This window comes from Tachysurus fulvidraco, chromosome 17 (assembly GCF_022655615.1).
Source record: "Tachysurus fulvidraco isolate hzauxx_2018 chromosome 17, HZAU_PFXX_2.0, whole genome shotgun sequence".
Lineage (NCBI taxonomy): Eukaryota > Metazoa > Chordata > Actinopteri > Siluriformes > Bagridae > Tachysurus > Tachysurus fulvidraco.
This window is the reverse complement of record NC_062534.1, coordinates 13,634,091-13,652,438: the sequence shown is the minus strand read 5'-3', so window position 1 is coordinate 13,652,438 and position 18,348 is coordinate 13,634,091. Positions and strand designations below refer to the sequence as shown.

The window sequence follows — 18,348 nt, the reverse complement described above, 5'->3', positions numbered from 1 at the left end:
AAACAAAGAGATGCTGGTGATGATCTTTCATTTTTAAAATAACTTTTTTTTTTTTTTGCAAACAATAGCAGCAAGGAATCTAGCCAGAAGTTATTAGACAGGTTTACTTTCTTAAGCAGCAAGATATGGAGCACCAGATAAAGCTAAGCCAACTGCACAAGATTTGCAGATGACTTGAAATGGTTAATGCGGAACCACTCACACTAAATCACTTTCAATTAGTTGTTTCGGGAAGATAGGGGTGTGTGCACTACATCATGGAAAATGTTCACATACTACATAATTTCTCAGCTGGAGAAAGAGTTTCTTCATCCTAAGGAAAATAAATGCAAGAGCTTTCTGACATGCAAGATGTCACCATTTTGTACAAAACAAGAAATAAAAAAAAGGAAGAGAAAACGTGCAAAAAGTGAGGCGAGGACTGTTCAGAGCAATGCAAGAAATCATGTTTGTTTTTATTTCTGCTGTTCCTCACAACCATTTACTTATGACATGACAATATTAAGAAAACATTAATTACTCTCCCTTTCAATTAACATTAACTAGCTTTTAACCAGAAGACCTGTTGATTTTCATAGCACAGCAAAACTAAGACTCTGTGTTTATTAGTTTGTTTGGTTCATTATGTTAATGCATTTTGTGCATTAATACTAATAAAAAGTCAGACATTAAAGGTTGCACATCAGAACAAGAAAGCAACAAACCCTGGTATTCACTCGCCTACTGAGGGCAGCTATGAATAAAAGCTAATAGCCTGGGACAAGACGATTTCATGTCCCTTCAACCCTTGAAAGAGGCATTATGAAAGCGGATTGGTTTAGCCAGACCCGGTCCACTGAGCCGTCATTCGAGAAGTCCTTCAAATCACTGTACCAACCACAGCAAAACATTGGAAGTCGACAAAGCATTGGAGACCCGTTTCATTTTTTTTTCTTCCCACACACATTTTCCAATCATCGGACTGCTTGGAAGTTGCAAGATCCTCTCCAAGTTCAATGGTTCTTTGAGAAATGCTATGGTTCCAATTTTTCAACAATGTAATGTGAGCGAGTGAGTAAGTGAAAATGGCACTTGTGTTCTTTTATCATGAGATTTTTTTTTAATGATGATGCAGCTAAACCTTAATATAATCTGGTATCAAACTCAAACTCATTTGTATCTTCACTACACATTAAAATAGTATGTGTGTTTGGCCAAAGGCTGAAATATAACAAATTTTTAAAAATCACAGACATTTGTGGCTTAGAATCAGATATTTCTCCTGATCCTCAGCCTCTGTGTGGTACAGTGGGCTTGAAGAGTGTGAAAAGCATGCAGACATGTTACGATAGTACCAGGGGAGTGGGAGTCAATGCGTAGTCACAGCTGCAATAATGTTTTGTTTTTCTAACTTTTTAACGCAGTTGCTGGAATTTAGGGACAACACAAGGGGCCTTTCAGTGGACATGCTGTTTGGTTTTCCCTGCCAGCCTGCTGGAACCGTTGCTCCTCCAGTCTGCACTCTACAGACAGACACGTCCAATCATTCACAGCAAAAAAGCTGCCCCTGAGAGCCAAACCGGCACTTTTACAACATTTACAACTCTGTTTAAGTGACCCTAGTCTTAAAGCACACAGGAAAACAGGGTAAATGGATGGGCCTGGGGGGCACATTTACGATATAAAAAGATTTTAATATGATTTGATTTTAGTTTTAGAAATTATGTTTCCTGAGCAAACATGTTCTTGTTTTTAGCTTGTAGTTCTTTAGACTCATCATGTCTAGTCAATGAAACAGACTTACTAATGCAGTATTTATAAGTGGTCCACAGCTCACAACAACTATTTCTCACAAGCCCTTTCCTGAAAGGAGTTTTAATCATGGCTTAGTGAGGAACTGAATGCCTGGTTTTAGTCTTGTCAAACGCTCATTGGTTCATATTGCTCTTTCAAGAGAAAGTAAAAGACGTTCGATCAGCTACACTTACTTCCAAACTTCTGTGCTTGACATCTTTTAAGATGCATCTCATTTCTTCAGATTTGAATCATACACACACACTTACATTTTTGTCATTTAGCAGACACCCTTATCCAGCGTGACACATTTGTATTTCAGTTTATACTGAGCAATTGAGGGTTAAGGGCCTTGCTTGGGGGCCCAGCAGGGGAACCTTGGTGTACCTGGGATTCGATCTCACGACCATCCGATTAGTAGTTCAACACCTTAACCACCAGGCACGCACACGCGTACTTTCCACCATCATATTTCTCCCTAACACTTAGCTCTTTGTATGGGGTAAAGTGTGAGGGGTGGGCTGAATACCTGGCTGAAACAAGTAAAACACACAGAAGAGAACGGAATCTTGGGTCTTGTAAACGGTTCTACCTTCAAGCTGTCCATCAAAACTCAATGCGTGTGCACGTGTCTTCAAAAGCAGTAAAGAGCCAAAAACATTGCTGTTAACTATTCGACTGAGAAAGAGATGTGTTGTTATGGACACGGTTTAAAAATGGTAAGGAGTGAGAATAGAGAACTAGATACTAGAAAACAGAAGCACTCGGGTTAATACTGGTTTAAATGAGAAAAAAAGTTACTGGTACACTGGCTAAATCAGTATTTACTCCATAATAATTTATCATCAGGTTAAATCAATGGATGAATCCATGTCAACGTTAGCCATCTAACTAGAACGGATCACTATCCAGATAAATAGCAGTATTCTTTTATTTGCTGCTTTCTTTGTGATTGTCATCAGTTACCTGTCGGCTGTTAAGTAATAACAGGGTGTTGCGGGCGACCCTTCTGATTCCTGTTCATTCATAAAGGGATTGCTACAGTCCCCTTTAAAAAGCAGTATATACACCTACTTACAATGCAGTGTGTCTGAGTGGCTAAATAATTCATTACCGCTCACAGTGAGATCAAACTATTTACTTAAGGAGTCTGGAATCACAAATACATATTTTATCTCTTTCAAGCTTCCTGGAAACTTTAGGTAACTGGTGCAATGGTTTAAATTTTTACTGTGCAATGAAAAATAAAGTATCAAGAGTGCTTTTTCTGTCTTTGTTCAGAACTGCTTGAATCAAGAGAAGAGAAGAGGCAAGAGTCTCCATCCTTGATTCTAATATTTGCATTTCTTATCTCATGTTTGTTGAGGGTTTTTTGTTTTTTTAGTCTTACAATTCCCAAGCCATGTGCAAGTCTCTTATTGGAGCTTTAAAAGTAGTGGTTCTCTCAAGAAGTGGACTGTAGTAGGCAGAAGCAAAAAAACACCCAATTAATCAAATTGCAGGTTATTCCGTAAGAGATAAATAACATGAATTAAATTTTTCTCCATTTCCCCCACTTTTACTTAGTGGTAAGTGACCTCACAATAAATCTTAATGAGCTGTGTCGTCAATTAACGACAAAGTCACTTCCTGTTTACATCCTTCGTTTTCCAGCAACAATCCATTTTGGTCAAAAGAGGAATGTGGGTAAAACCTAAATTAGCTCTCATGCCCCTACAACCTCCACCCCACCGTTTGTGCCCCCGGCCTTTCTCCAAAACCCAGACAGACTTCAATGCCCGTCACTCCACGCAAACAGCTTCCAAGCTTAACCACTGGGGTTAAAGGTTAACAGCCACTCCTCTGAGAGGGGCCATGCACTCTGACCCGGACAGGCATTGGCCAGCAGACCCACCACCTGAATGCACACACCAACACACACAGTTTCTACCAACCCTGGCACTCTGAGTCAGAAGTCATAAATTCTCAAGAGGATTATTTCAGGCTGCCAGCCGCTATAAATTTTGACGGCCGCCACATCAATGTGCTGTTAGCAGAAAGACGGAATAATGGGCTTCCCTTGGTGTCTAACTAAGGGGTGTTCATTCTTGTCTGCAATGGGCTGCATGTTTCTATTTCAACCATGCAATACCAACACCTGATAGAAGACCGAAGGCCAAGCTCATTTGAAACAGGTGGTATTTAATAGGGCTGTGTATTGGCAGGAATCTTTCGATACGATACGTATCACGATACGGGGTTGCGATACGATATGTTGCGATACATTGCGATATTGTAAGCAAGGCGATATATTGGGATATTTCTTATTTTAATTATAGGATAAAGTTTTAGGGAAGCTGCAAAAAGTTTTAGGGAACCTTAGCAAATTTTTTTTAAATTTAACCAGAACACAGAACACATTAAATATGATTGAACCACTTTATGTGCAGTATGAATAAAGGGGGGGAAATAGTGCTTGCAGGATTTCTTAAATGTATTAAATGTGTTAAATTAAATGTATTAAATGTTAGCCGTTATAAACAGACCATATATATTTTTAGACCCTGCCCTTAAAGCTGCACAGTTTCAGTTTACAATTGTAGCATGCAGTGTCCTAACATTTTGATCTTTTCTGAACAAAAGAATTATATCTGCTTAATATCAATGAAAAAATAGTGCTTGCAGGATTCCTAAAGAAAACAAAACAAATATAAACAATAAAATATTTACAGATGTTGAACATTTTCAGAACATTTAAACTTGGATTTTACAGGTTTCTTTGATTTGTATTTACATTTGTCTTTTTATTTAATGTCAAGGTTTTTCTGAAGAAAGACTGTATGCTGGTCAATATGCTCAGATGTCAGGGCACTATGCGCATCTTCATATATAGCGAACTATGTTAACATTAGTAGCATGCCGTTATGCTAGTACTTTGTAACGAGTGGAGTGGTGCTACCCCTTTAAGAGCAATGTGCCGTTGCTTTATTACTGTTACACTAGTTGGATGTGCACATGCGCAAAAGTGTGCACGCTTCAGTTATAACACCACACGTGTGTGGAAGTCTGATGCTGCAACCGATATTCTCTTTTATTTTCATTTTCTAATGAGTATTTTTTGTTTTAGTAACATGTTATTACGGAGGTTTTTCCTGTGTACGGAGGAATACTGTTGTGAATGAAACGTTTGTGAGTTCTCCGTCCTTATTTTCGCGGGCCTAACGTTGAGGAGCTATCCTAAATCTCCATTAACATGTTACTTCCTGTCACTGTTTAAGTTCAGAGATAAGACGACTGCGATCTAGCGGTTGGGATATAAACGGAACAAAATTGAACTGCCATGAATCTATATATTTGTATTTATTTATTCATTTTATAAATATCGATATTTTGTTTTTGAGAATCGATACAATATCGCCAAACAAAATATCGCGATACTCATGTGTATCGATATTTTCTTACACCCCTAGTATTCAAGCATGGCGTCTATTTGGTTGAAACTGGCTCAGTATGGATAAGAAACTTGGGCTCTACTGGAGTAACATTTGTTTTTGAAGTGTAAAGCAAGTTTTTTCATCTGCAGGAAAACAAAGTGTTGAGATCCCAATCCATACTTTTACATTTACAACTACAAAACAGTCTCGAGAGCAAATCATAAGTAATATCTTGGTGCTCATTTTTATTTACCATAAGCTACAATTACTAGTGATGGGAGGGGAAACTCCCATTTGTCAGGGACCATCTTTCTCACACTGCAAAAATGATAAACACACCCTACTGCATGCAGGGAAGCTACACATACATTCCTAGTACAGTAGTTGCTAACCAAAGCACCAAGATTAAAGGGATGAGCAGAAGCATTAAAGGTACATAAAGACTGTATATTTGATTTGTAAATCATATGCAGCTCTAGTTGCAGCTCCCCAAATCTGGCTTTCGTGTCAGGACAAGACACCACTGTTTGCCTTCAGCACTCTTCTCTCTCTGTTCCAGCTGCTGGAGCAATATTTCTATCTGTCTTGCATCTCTTCCCTCCTTACTGTGTGGCCCGAGGCCATTTTGAGTGTGTCCATCAGTCACTTGCCTTCTGCAGTATGCACTCTAGAGTCCTACAGGCTGCTCACAGAAACAACCTTCTCCAAAACTTCCCAAAGTTATCCACATACAAAGATCATGATTATATAATATATGACCAAAGTTGTGTGGACACATGACTATCATACCCATATGTGCTTTCTGAACATCCCATTCTTGATTTAGTCCCCTACTCTTTGCGCAGCACTCTTTTCACTATAGTTTCGTCAAACCCTGAGGTCAGGTAAGGTGGTCTGGGGCACAGTTAACATTCCAGATGATCCAAAAAGTGTTCAGTGAGGTTGAGGTCAGGGCTCTGTGCAGGTCACTTCAGTTTTTTTTTTTACTCCAACCATGGCAAACCATGTCTTCATGTATTTGCGTCTCTGTACAGGAGCAGTGTTATGCTGGAACGGTGAAGAACTGTAATGCTACAGAATACAAAAAAAAAAAAAATAGATAAAAATAAAAAAATAATTCTTCTACTTTCTGGTAACTTTTTTGGGAAAGATCCCCATATGGGTGGGATGTCCAGGGGTCCATTTCTGGCCATACAGTGTAGAAATCTTTTGTCGTAAGACAGCATGAAATAAAAGGTAAACATTATTTGGTGGAGAATAGATATTTTTTATTGTTATATTTATTATGCTTCTGATGTGCAATTAATGTTATTCATAGGGTCTTTGACAAGTTTGTACACAGTCTTTAAAATCTTGAGGCAGAAATACCACAAGCTCTATAGTTAGAGCTCTATACCACATCCAAAACATGTTCAATGTGAAGTTTCCACCTCAGTGGAAGTGTATTGAAAAGGGATGATTGTAACATGAAACCAGTGTTAGAGCACAAGAGCTCATATGGAGCTGATCAGTATGGGCATTGTTTTTCTCCCTTATTTCCGTCCAATATCGCTAAAATACTACTAAGATGAGTTTAGAACACGTTTGCCAAAACAATGATGACTTTCATTGCTAGCAATAAAGGTTCAACCAGACTGAAAAAGTTTTTTTCTGGTTTATACATTCACAAAAAAGTGGATAACACTAACCAAGGCATTTTAATTAATTTCTACAATGGAAATAGATTTGTTCTACTTCAACAGATAAATTGGTTAGCAATGGGAATCTTCAGGCCAACTAATAAACACAAGAAATTGAATAAGTACAAGCTGTTCTGGCTAAAATGAATTTTCAACCCTTAAGAGCAACTGCGATAGGACTGGCCGCATTCCTAAAGTGTGACACCATGAAAAAATAAACGAGCTGAGAATACGTATTTAGAAGAGCAACATTATTACCAACGTTTCTAAAACCCACCCTCCATTCCCAGTACAATTTTATAGATGCCCCATTTGTCACCTCTCCACTGAGCACAGGTCCATAGGGGACATTGCCGATACCCAGAATCCACTTCCCATTTTCTCCATTTCGCTCTATTTAGAGAGTCACCAGTTATAAGTCCTGGTGCATGAGTGAGCATTTCTATGGGTGCAGTCATACCCCATGGGGCAAGTGCTGTAGTAGTGAGGAAAGCAAATTAACAAGACGGATATCCAAAGCCAAACAATGCAGTTGACATTTCCACTGGTCAGGAAGGCTCTGACAAAATGGACAGGAAGGGAGGTCAGAAAGTGCTTTTTTTTTTCAGTAATATTACATGAACTGGAGCCAACATTTTCCTATTACATCCTTTAGTTATCAATAGAAAACATTTTAATCGCTAAAGATTATAAGCAGATGGGGATCTCAAACGTTCTGTCGACATGCTTGTAAGTCTGAGCGCTGAACAGACAGCGGTGTATACATCTGTTTGTATTAGCGTTAACGCAAGTAAAATATGGCCTAGGAGGAAAGTTTATTTTAAGAATTCCTTGAAGTCTTGATTAATATAAAGGAACATTAACATTCACTTAGAAATGGTTTGGGACTCAGGAATTATACTTGCAGCTACTATAATTTGCAACAAAATGTACAGTAAGGCAACAAGCCACAAGTCCTTGGAAAGCATGTGTGTAAAACGTTTCCTTATATAAATCATGGATTAACATCTCTTGCCAAACACAGCTGTCAAAACACTAAGCGACCAGAATTTTTCCCCAAATGGCATCTTGTTGAAAAATTAAAAAATAAAAATAAATAAAAAAAATGCATATGCAGAGTCAGATTTCATCAGAATTAAAAAAAAATATTTTTTTTTAAGTCTGCCTACAAGCAGCATGCATTTTATCACAGGCTTAATAGTCTAGACAGCTGTGTGATCATTAACCAGTGTGATAGGGTAACATGGTGAAGGTTACAGCTCTTCCACATCTCTTTAAGACTCAGAACAATTCCAGAATATATTGACCAGAGCATATGAGGAATACAAAGCAGACTGGTGCGATGAAATATTTGGTACTGTGGGAAATCATTAATTCATTAATAGCCACTTACATGAAAGAAAAAATAATTCGTAGCAGAAGACAAAATGGTCTTCTGCTTTCTAGCTCGCCTCTGATTACGAAACCAGGCAGAGTGTCTGGCCAATTAAAACTCCCCACTGGTGAACTTTCCAAAAGTTTGTCATCCATGAACATTCACCCAGAAGCCCCAGGAAGATTCTACAACATGGATCTGGCCTCTCGTTCTCTGTCTGGCTCCATCTCCCTCCCCAGTGTGCCGTCTCCTGCTTTGTCTCTGGACACAAAAGCTCCCTGCCTACACCACTTCCCAGGTCAGCTCATTGTGAAATGTTTCACTTTTTCCAGCATTGTCATAGAAACTATGAATTCACTTGCATACAGCTGACAAACGAGCATTTAGCTTCAGAAAGCAGGGGCTTTCTGTCATGCATTAGGGATTTGGGATACGCAAGAACATTGGAATGTAAGGCCTCATTCCAACAAGGGAAGAACAATCAGGTCACAAGTGAACCAGCAGAGCTGTGTATGATCGATGAACTTCAACTCGACGGTACAGCACGTTGAGCCGGTCTAACAGTAGAGTCTAGAGAAGCTGTTGAGGACATGTGAACAGAGCACCATTCATTTGGAAGCAATTCCACTAACAAAAATACAAATGAGTGAGAACGAGCGTGTAAGAGGCTAAATGCAATGCTAAGGCCTCAAAACTAAGACAGTTGAAGCGGCAGGACATGAAGAGCCTAAACCAGCAATGGTGTTTGCCATTACCACGGAGGGCAACAGCACATGGCTGTTTGCATATACACACAAACAAATGTGAGCATGCGCATACACACAGAAACACACGCAGAGGTAAAAGTACACTTTGAGGAGGGTAGCGGGTAGATTTGGTGGAACTCTTAGGGAAAGATTAATAGCATGTGAAATATTCCGGGGATATATAAACATTTACGATGAATATACCACCTATAATCTACAGGCTTTTATTGATATTCAAAAAATACTTGATGTTACAGCAATCAGCAAACTTGATCATACAAGCCATTTGGAAAAACAGGCACTAACTTTGCCCAAGTTCAGAGAAAAGTTGTTTAACCATAAAGCAGCAATGACCTATAGGTGTTTGGACCAAAGTTTGTCTTTTTGTGAAATTATATGCAAAACATGCATTTAATTATATAATGTTTACTTTCATTGTACTTTTACAACAATTCTATTTTACTATAAAATCACAGAGCCCGTAACAGAAAAGAGAGAAAAATAAATTGTAATGAATACTAAAGATTAGAAGGAAAAAGGCAGCAAATCTCCAGACATCACGTCACAACACCACTGTATTACAACAAAGAAAAAGCCTGTGCAAAAGACTGGCTCATCTCTAGTCCCAAAAGACCTTGTCTCCATACCCTGTTCTTTGGTACTTCAAATTAACAGAGACAAGCTAGGATGTTCAGCTTGGAAACAACTTTTCCTCCCTCCTTGAAAAGTGATTTAGTGTTATGGAAACACCACAACAGCAACTCGTGGTACCAAAAGGGAGAAAAATACATACCTAGTTTACAATATCTACATCCCTCTGTGCAAACCCTTAAGCCATTTTATTTATCTTCCCTTTATCAGAAAACCAGAAAATACTTAGATGACTGATATAAACTTTGACCAGGCGTAGGTAAGAGTGAAGGAAACGTGCCAGATGTCGAACTCGAAGGACAAGCAGCAAAACTGTGTGCGCATTTACAAGTAATAGAGCAAGAGGGGCCCACTGGCAAGATGAGCTCAAACCCATGATCATGTTTCCGAGTCCACAATGCGACAACACAGCCACGATGATTCTGATATAGCTGCTGGGCTCAAGAAACTGGATAGCAGTGATGCTGGTGGAAAGAGCAGCATTATTAGCCAAATGCAAAAAAAAAGGAAACCTACACCAAGGTATTATACTTAGTCATGGACATCCTTTATGCCATCTCCAATGTGATACAGACAGCCATGTCAATAAATCATTGAGGCCTAGGAGTAGAAGTCAGATATGCAAAAGCTGGCGGATCAAACATGGCCACCTCCGTTTACTCAGAGACATCCACCATTTTGTTTTCACAAATTCCTTCAACGATCATACTCAGGCTGTAGGCAGGAACTGATGATGATGATATCAGGAATCACAGGCCATAGTAAGGAATCACCAATCATGTGCAGGTTTAGTTCCATATATTGTGCTGGCTGTGAAATTGGATGATGGCTGAAAACCATGTGTGGGCACCTTTAAAGGCTTTAGATCCAGCAAACCTCTCTCCGCTCTGCCTGATAATTCCTGGTTATCAAAGATTTATTTAGTTATTTGTCTGACGTATTTATTAAAAAAATAAATAAATTCACCTGCACATTAATGTCACACACACCACATGAGGACTGTATCAAACAACTGCTGATAAATAAACTCAAAAAATCCACTGGCCATGCATTTAGACATGGTTCTGATTTGATATCCAGTGTCAGTGTTTGGCTGATCGTGGCAGAAAATATTGGCTTGGGTATCAGAGGAAGAACAAAAGAGAATGCGTCAGAACAGAATCTGTAACAAATCAAGCATGAAGTATCACAGAATTTCTTTTAGCTGAACAGAACGCAGAAATGAAGCAAAGGAAAGAAATTGGGACACAGAAATAACCAATATGATACATACCTTCTTTGACTTATCATTGCCTAAAATTTTACACATTCAGGCTTTATAATTTCGGGTATTTCAGTTAAATTTAAAAGGTTTCATCAAAGGATAGTAAGAGTGTTTATATAACCATTTTGGTTTTAAATGGGCATTATAAGTTAAGTGCTTCAATTAAAAACACAAATTAAAAGCATTTTCTATTCATTTGTTTTTTTAGTTTTTTCCATTTCATTGTGTGGTCATCTGTAGGAAACACTGTCTTAAGCTTAAGAACCAGAGGTCATTTTACTCCCCTGCTCTTTTACTACACATCAAATCACCACTGTCTTTTAATCCTCTTCAGAAGACTTTATGACATGTTAAGAAGGTCTGTAAAAGTGGGCTTGGGGAAGTGAGGGTGAATTACCAGTTCGAGCAGAGATCTGGTCTTTGGCTCATCAAGGCTAGTCCCGGTGAAGCTTATGGGAATTATTAAGAGGGATTTACAGAGCTTCTCTATGTTAGAAAAGCTGGGGAATCTGCCCAAAACCCAAAGCAAATCCCTGGCCAATGTCCTTCCTCTGTCTCCACAGCCAAAAAATGTTTCTCAAGGACCATAAAAACACCATAGTTATTGGCACCGTCAATACTATTATTCCCATTAAGATCGGTACTAGTGGACGGCAACTCTCTCAGGGCTTCGTTTTCAATGCCGGCCAACAAGGGAGTTTCAACATTATGCCTGGTAAGGGAAGAGTACCATCAAAAACATCAAGTTTGAGACTGTAGGAGGTGGTGGACACTATTACATGCACAGATATAATACAACACCACAATGTCTACATTCAAGATCTGCACGTTTTCTCTGCTGAGCAGTTTGCCTCTGCAACAGATCCAAAGAGCATGATTAAACATGACCTCGGAACAACAATGTCTGTCAAGGCAAACATACAAAACAAGTTTTGGTATTAAATTCAACTGAAAGAGCGAAGAGAGCAGAAAGAAAAATAATGAAGGGTAATAAAAGAGGAGAGACCAGACCTTGGCTGAGGCCTTGGAGCAAGCCAGAACAGATAAAATGGCCCAACAGAATGAGGACAAAGGAAAGAAAAGCTTCTAGATGTTAAGGCTAGATAAAAAGGAATGCCTGCATCAACACTTCCTACAAAGCCTGCTCTTTAAGACAAGGCAGGATGCGTGAGCCAAGTGAATGGGCCCCAAGGAACTCCACATGCAAATTGGAAGTGTTAACAAGGAGCTTCGGTGACAGCCTCTATCTGCCTTGTGGTGAGGAAAAGGCACAAGTTTGGAGGCAGATTTCACAAAGCATCAATCAGAAGTGAGTCTGCACTGTACCACACAGCCTGGTTCACTCAGAGAAGAACAGAGACTTAAACAATGTCAGCAGAGACACAAGCTTCAAAGTTGTTTGAGTGTAGGGGTACGGAAAGGTCAGTGAGCATATTTCTCAACCATACAGAAAAAGTATGTGTATATCAGTAAAAACAAAAACATAAGGGCCAGGACAAGGCTCCAGAGACATCCAGCTATTCCCCAAAAGTGTAACACTCAAACATGCTTGAATCACATAGAGTGCCAACTCTATCCTGAGTTCTGTTCTCATCCTCAGACTAGGCTTCTCTTCCATCTGACAAAATCCCCCTGTAAGTTAAACTTATTGGTGCAGCCCATCAATCCTCTGTTGGTGCAGGCTTTGTTGCTGCTAGGGGCTCTGAGCTCCCAGTGTGTGGGTCTTGGTGGTCTCATGTGGAATGTATTTTGGGGTAGGGGGTGGGGGTTGCCCAATTGTTCCTGCATACAGCATTTACCCCCTGCTGTGCCGTCATTCACTGGAGGCTGTGCAGGAAGAGTGCCGGGTAACCATGTGGAGAAACCAGCACAAAATTAGTGTTACAGTTAAAGTTGGGAAACAAAATCTGGTTGTCTTTAGAGAAATAATGAAGCAAAACAGGATACAAGACATAATTTTACATTCAGCATTCAGAGACCACAGGTTTAGTCAAAATATTAAAGAAATTGTTGGCTCCCAGAAAGTCTACATGCCTGGCCAGCTGAATTAGAAACTGATTTATAGCTTCCGGTTGTTCCACACATCATGAAGTAACATGTCTTGCCCATTATCTAAGCCATGTGTTCCCATGTAGCACTGTAACCAGGCACCATAAACTTCATCTCATGTGCACGGACTAATCTAATGCGAATCACGTAAACCAACTATCACAAATGTAAAGCCGACCGTTCCAAGACTCATGTGCGCCCACTCACACTTTATGTAATGCGAGTCAATGTGTTTCATATCTTCTTTCTGATAGCCAAATAGTTCGCCAGCCACAAGGCTTGGCCATGACACAGGAACAGGTTGCAGCAAGGTCATTTCAGCCTCACCCATGGCCAGAGGCTTTAATTACCCTTACTGATATCTTCGTCCAGCTCAATAACAGTACCTCAAAAAGCCTGCCAATGCCCTAAAGTACAGACCTATATACATTTTGATTGAAGTGAATTTTCCCATCGCAGATTGAAGTTAGTCTAAACCCACAACTGTACTAAAATGGCAAAAATATATCCTAAACATGCATGATTCCAAATTTCAGAACATGTTTATTGTGCTCATTGTTCACTTTATCAGTAATACTAATTATCCCCACAGCCAGTGGCAGCAGCACAATTCATACAATTACGGAACTACAGCATTAGTTAATCTAAACAATGTGATGATTTAAGATTTTCACACAGATTCACAGAATTGGGCAATAAACAAAAACAAACAAACAAACAAATAAAAACATCCAGAAAGTGCCAGATTTGTGGCAGGAAGTGCCTTGTTGAGAGAGAGGTGAGAGGCCAACCTGGCAAAAAAAGTAACACAAATAAGCACTCTTTACTATAGTGGTGATCAGAAAAGCCTTTTAAGAAAACACAACTTGCTGAATCCTTCAGTGGATGGGCTCAATAAATCAGCAGACTGATTCTGATGGAATTTCCACACGCAATGATATGCTGCCAGCTACAGTGATGCGCTTGAAATTATTCTCTGCTAAGCAGAAAACAGACAGGTGCAAAGTCAAACATTTCACTGGAGCAGAATGAGTTTTCCACACACTTCAACACATTAAAGACACACGCATACACACACATCTTTGAGCGGTGCTTCTGCTTTAGAATGTGTGCTTTTGAAGACAGTGAGGTTAGTAGAAAGGAGAGCAAGTTTTTTGCACAAGTCCTTTTAGCTTGTTATCTTGCTGACAACAGGGAGGAACGTTTCTGTTGAGCCAGGATCAATTTCCTTCGTTGATACTGTTGATATTCTATTCTACCCATTACCTGACAAAAGCGTTAATCCTTAGTCACTGACAAAAAGAAATATAATTCCTGACGTATTTGCTCTTACCCAACACTAGAAAGAACACAAAGCTGCGTTCACATGAGTCCTGCTGTTTAACTGCCGCTGCATATTTTACATGTACCAAGAGAAAACTGACAGAATGCAGCTGGGTTTACTTAAATATGCTCTGCATTATAAAATATGTTCTCAAAGCAAAAAAAGGATTATGATCGGTGAAACCAGGCAAAATGATCATGATTGGTTTAGACAAGTCAGTTTCTGAAATCACGTTTCAATAAGTAAAACACTTGTGTGCTAATGAACAAAGCCCATTTATCAGCACAACTAATTTAAATGTATTATGGTAGAAGCATTGTTGATTTTACTAAACCTAATCTATATTACCAGTCCACAGCACTTGATATGAGAGGAACTCAGAGGTAACAGCATTAAATGCAAAAAAGACTTTTTTCTATTAGGGATTACAGAAATAACTACTATGGAATCCAATACACAGAACTCTGGAATTAAAATGTAGATGTCACTGATCAGGATGTATTAGTTCAACATCTTTCTACATTTACATTTGAAGATGTAAAGCAAAAGAGCTGGGCATGTTTTTTCATATTTTGGGCATGTCAGAACTGTTACTAGACTCAAGTCTTATCTTAGAAGTGATCTAGCAATTACTCAATTACTGTCCAGACAGCAAGAAGGAAATAGACGGTGAACATGAGGCATAAGTTCCAATAGAAAATGTCAACAAATATTTTAAGGTATTGGTTTCAAAAGTGTATATGAGATGTATACTACATCAGGAAGTGGTAGAGCTGTGGTCACCAGCTCTTCAGTTATAATGCTCTAAAGTAATTAGAACAAGAATGATCCTTCGAGCATACAGATGGTAGAGCCTTTCATCTTCACCACTGTCCATACCTGAGCCATGACATAAGACCCTGCTGCCAATATGAAGCAAAACAGGCTGCTCTAGCACAGGAAAAAGTGTTCCAATGTCTCCCAATAAGAAACTGTTGACACAAAGAGATACCAATCTGGTCAGTGCTAACCACTCTCCTTTTGAAGAGCCACTGCGCAGCAGGAACTTAACACACACGTTTTACAACATCTAGGCCAATCATCAACCATCACAAACAGTGGGGATTTTCTTTAAAAGGCCAAGACCCTCTCTGCTTTGGTTAGAAATGGGAGGGTGTGAAAGCATCAGATCTTAGTGGGGAACTGTGCATTTCAGAGCTAAAGTAGCTATGAAGTCCCCTAAGATATCATAATCCTTAGTATATTTCAAGCAGAAAGGATCTGAGGAGACTGGTTGGCGAATAAACATTTTAAACCCCGGACAGTATAGTGAAGTGCAACAATTTTTCCATTAGTCTGTGGAAAATGAATTCCACTGAGTTTACACACAGACAGACTGTTCCTCTGGTCAATGGCCACCTCAAACCACAAACGTACTTATCTAAAGTTAACACAACCCCCAACAACAGTACAAGAGACCGACTACAGTTGGTTTCGGTACGAATGTGTAAAATCCTAATTTTGTCAAAGGAGGAATAAAGGAATAATATTACAGATTTATATTTAAAAAAAAAAGAGAGAGAGAGAGAGAGATAGACATAGAGAGAGGGGAAACACTCAATCATTTTTTAGCCCTGGATCATGTGCAAAACACCACAAGCACTAGGTCTTAATCGAACGTAGTGAAATCTGTTGGGCAAATACTATAATTTTTTAACCGCAAGCCAAAAACAAAAGATGCTTGTGGCTGGAAGATCACTAGTCATATTAGATGCTTTAAACTGTGCTCTTCTTGTTTTGGTTCTATCTGGGTGAAGATGAAATGACAGAACTTAATAACACCATGTTCACAATGCCTCCATTATTGAATTGTGTGATGAACAATACCAACGGGCCAAAAAAATCTGCACAAAAAAATTAAAAAAATTTATTTGGCCGGCTTGGCTGGAACATACCAGCTGAAAAAAAATGCAGAGGGCAAAAATAATAATACCCTTGCTGATTAATCACAGAAAAGCAGAAAAGTTGGCTTAAAAAGGATATCATTTTGGCCAGCGATGCTGTGTTGGATGTACTGGGTCTAGCTGTGGATAAAATGTGGATTCAGGACCATGGAAATATAGAGAATAGATGTTTTGACTACCAGGTGAAAAGGGCCACTGCTGAAAGCCAAACCAGAAGGGAACACTGACGGTTCAATTAAGTTCTCCTGTGGACCATTTTCACCATTGCAACTGGAGACATTGTTATACAAAAGCAGAGCTTTGTGTGTGCTCTTTCTGCTCTCTAAGAAGCCTCCACCCTTCAGTGACAGTAGACCTTGTTACTTGCACTGGATCAATTATCTCAGACTCTTCTATTGACAAAGAAATGAGTCCAGGGCATAACAGGGTCTATTGGGAGATACACACGTGCATGGAACCCAGACAAGGCATTAGAAAACATTCACACTAACCCTCATGACAAAACTGGAGTTGGACTACAATAAGATATTATCAATGCAGGTGAATGGGGGTACAATCAGACACATTTAACAGTACAGAGATACACCAGGGGAAACTCTGGGCTTTTGGCCCAGTGTAAAATACAAGGAAAATCACAAGCAAATGGCCTCCAGGATTTGAGACAGCTGTTCCACCTCACATGTAACACAGCTTACAGCTACTAAAACATATGATTCCACCTCCAAACTTTCCGTGATAACAGCTAAGCGATTGACAACAGATAAGTGTGTGTGTGGGGGGGGGGGGGGCACACAATTGTGTCATAACAAGTATGTGCAATCTGTGTGTCAACTGGACAGGATTTGTATATTACATAATTACAATATTACATTATGTGGGTTTATGACAGCAGGTAATTTTAACGTCAGTAAAAAAACTAATGTAATCTTTCTAAACACAAACACGACCCACAAAAGAAAAATTACATGGCTATGATTAAATTTGAATGAGATGAAAATCACATACTCATACTCCCATCATATTTATATTACACTATTGTGCATCATCAGGTAGCATGATTCCACACAAATAAGGGCTTCAGGAACCGCAAAAGTGATTCATTCATCACAAATCATACATTAATCTTTACGGGTGTGAAGGGGAGAGAGATTGTGTCTGAATTTCTCTGGAAATTGGCTGATTTTACAAACATAAACAATGAAATATAAATAAAAACTGAAAAAACAAACATGGGTTTTTCCTGCCTTGGAAATTATATAGCATGGATTTAAAACTTGCAGATAATAAAAATGATTACTTATGTAAAATAAAAACCTGGTAGTTACAGTATCAGTAACAGGTTATTCAACTAGCATTGATTTAAATGTTAGGGGATAGAAAGAAGACTCTCCTGGTCCAGTCAAGTTGTCACAGTTGTAAGACAAATTGCATAAATGTAAATGTACATGCCAACCAATACAGGTGGTATAGGAAACCTTATTCTCCTAGTGGTGTGATTCTCACTTCAGGTGAAGGGGGTCCTAGACAGACAAATCCGTGTGTGTGTGTGTGTGTGTGTGTGTGTGTGTAAAAGAGTGGGGGGACTGGGTTCAGTGTGTTTAACATATAGTCCAGATCACAGGACTGTCTTGAGAGCCACAGCTGAGCCCTTAGGCAAGTAAAGCTAGGAAACATTATTGCATCATCGAAACATATTCTATTCATTTTAATATTACTTTTGATCATAAACAGTCCAAATAAATACATGTAAATATTAAAACCACGGGTTTCCTTTACTCCAGGGGAAAGATATAAACAAAACAGAGTGTATCCTGGAGCCAGCTTCACTGATCCCGAGCACACAGACAAACTTAAAGAGTATTCACCCCCACATACCCACCCAGATAAAAATCACTACATTTACATGTCCATTATGGGTTACTACGATAAGATTTGGGTTACGAATAGGAGAATTTAACTCCTTTTTTATTCTACACGCATTGCAGCCCCAGTGTGTGCGTGGTTAAGAGTATACACCGAGGGAAAAAAAACACTTAAAACAGGTTTTTACCCTCCACACACCTCAGTGCTGCCCCGATTTGCTTCCTCATACAAAAAGAAACAAGAGGCGCCGGTTTTCTCTGCGTAAAAT

The 18,348-nt window shown here is 39.2% G+C and overlaps 1 protein-coding gene across 1 annotated transcript in view; it reads right to left on the bottom strand.

The window, feature by feature from the left end:
* gpc4 (glypican 4) overlaps positions 1–18,348 on the bottom strand; it is a 30,398-nt gene that overhangs the window by 11,002 nt on the left and 1,048 nt on the right. The window lies entirely within an intron of this gene.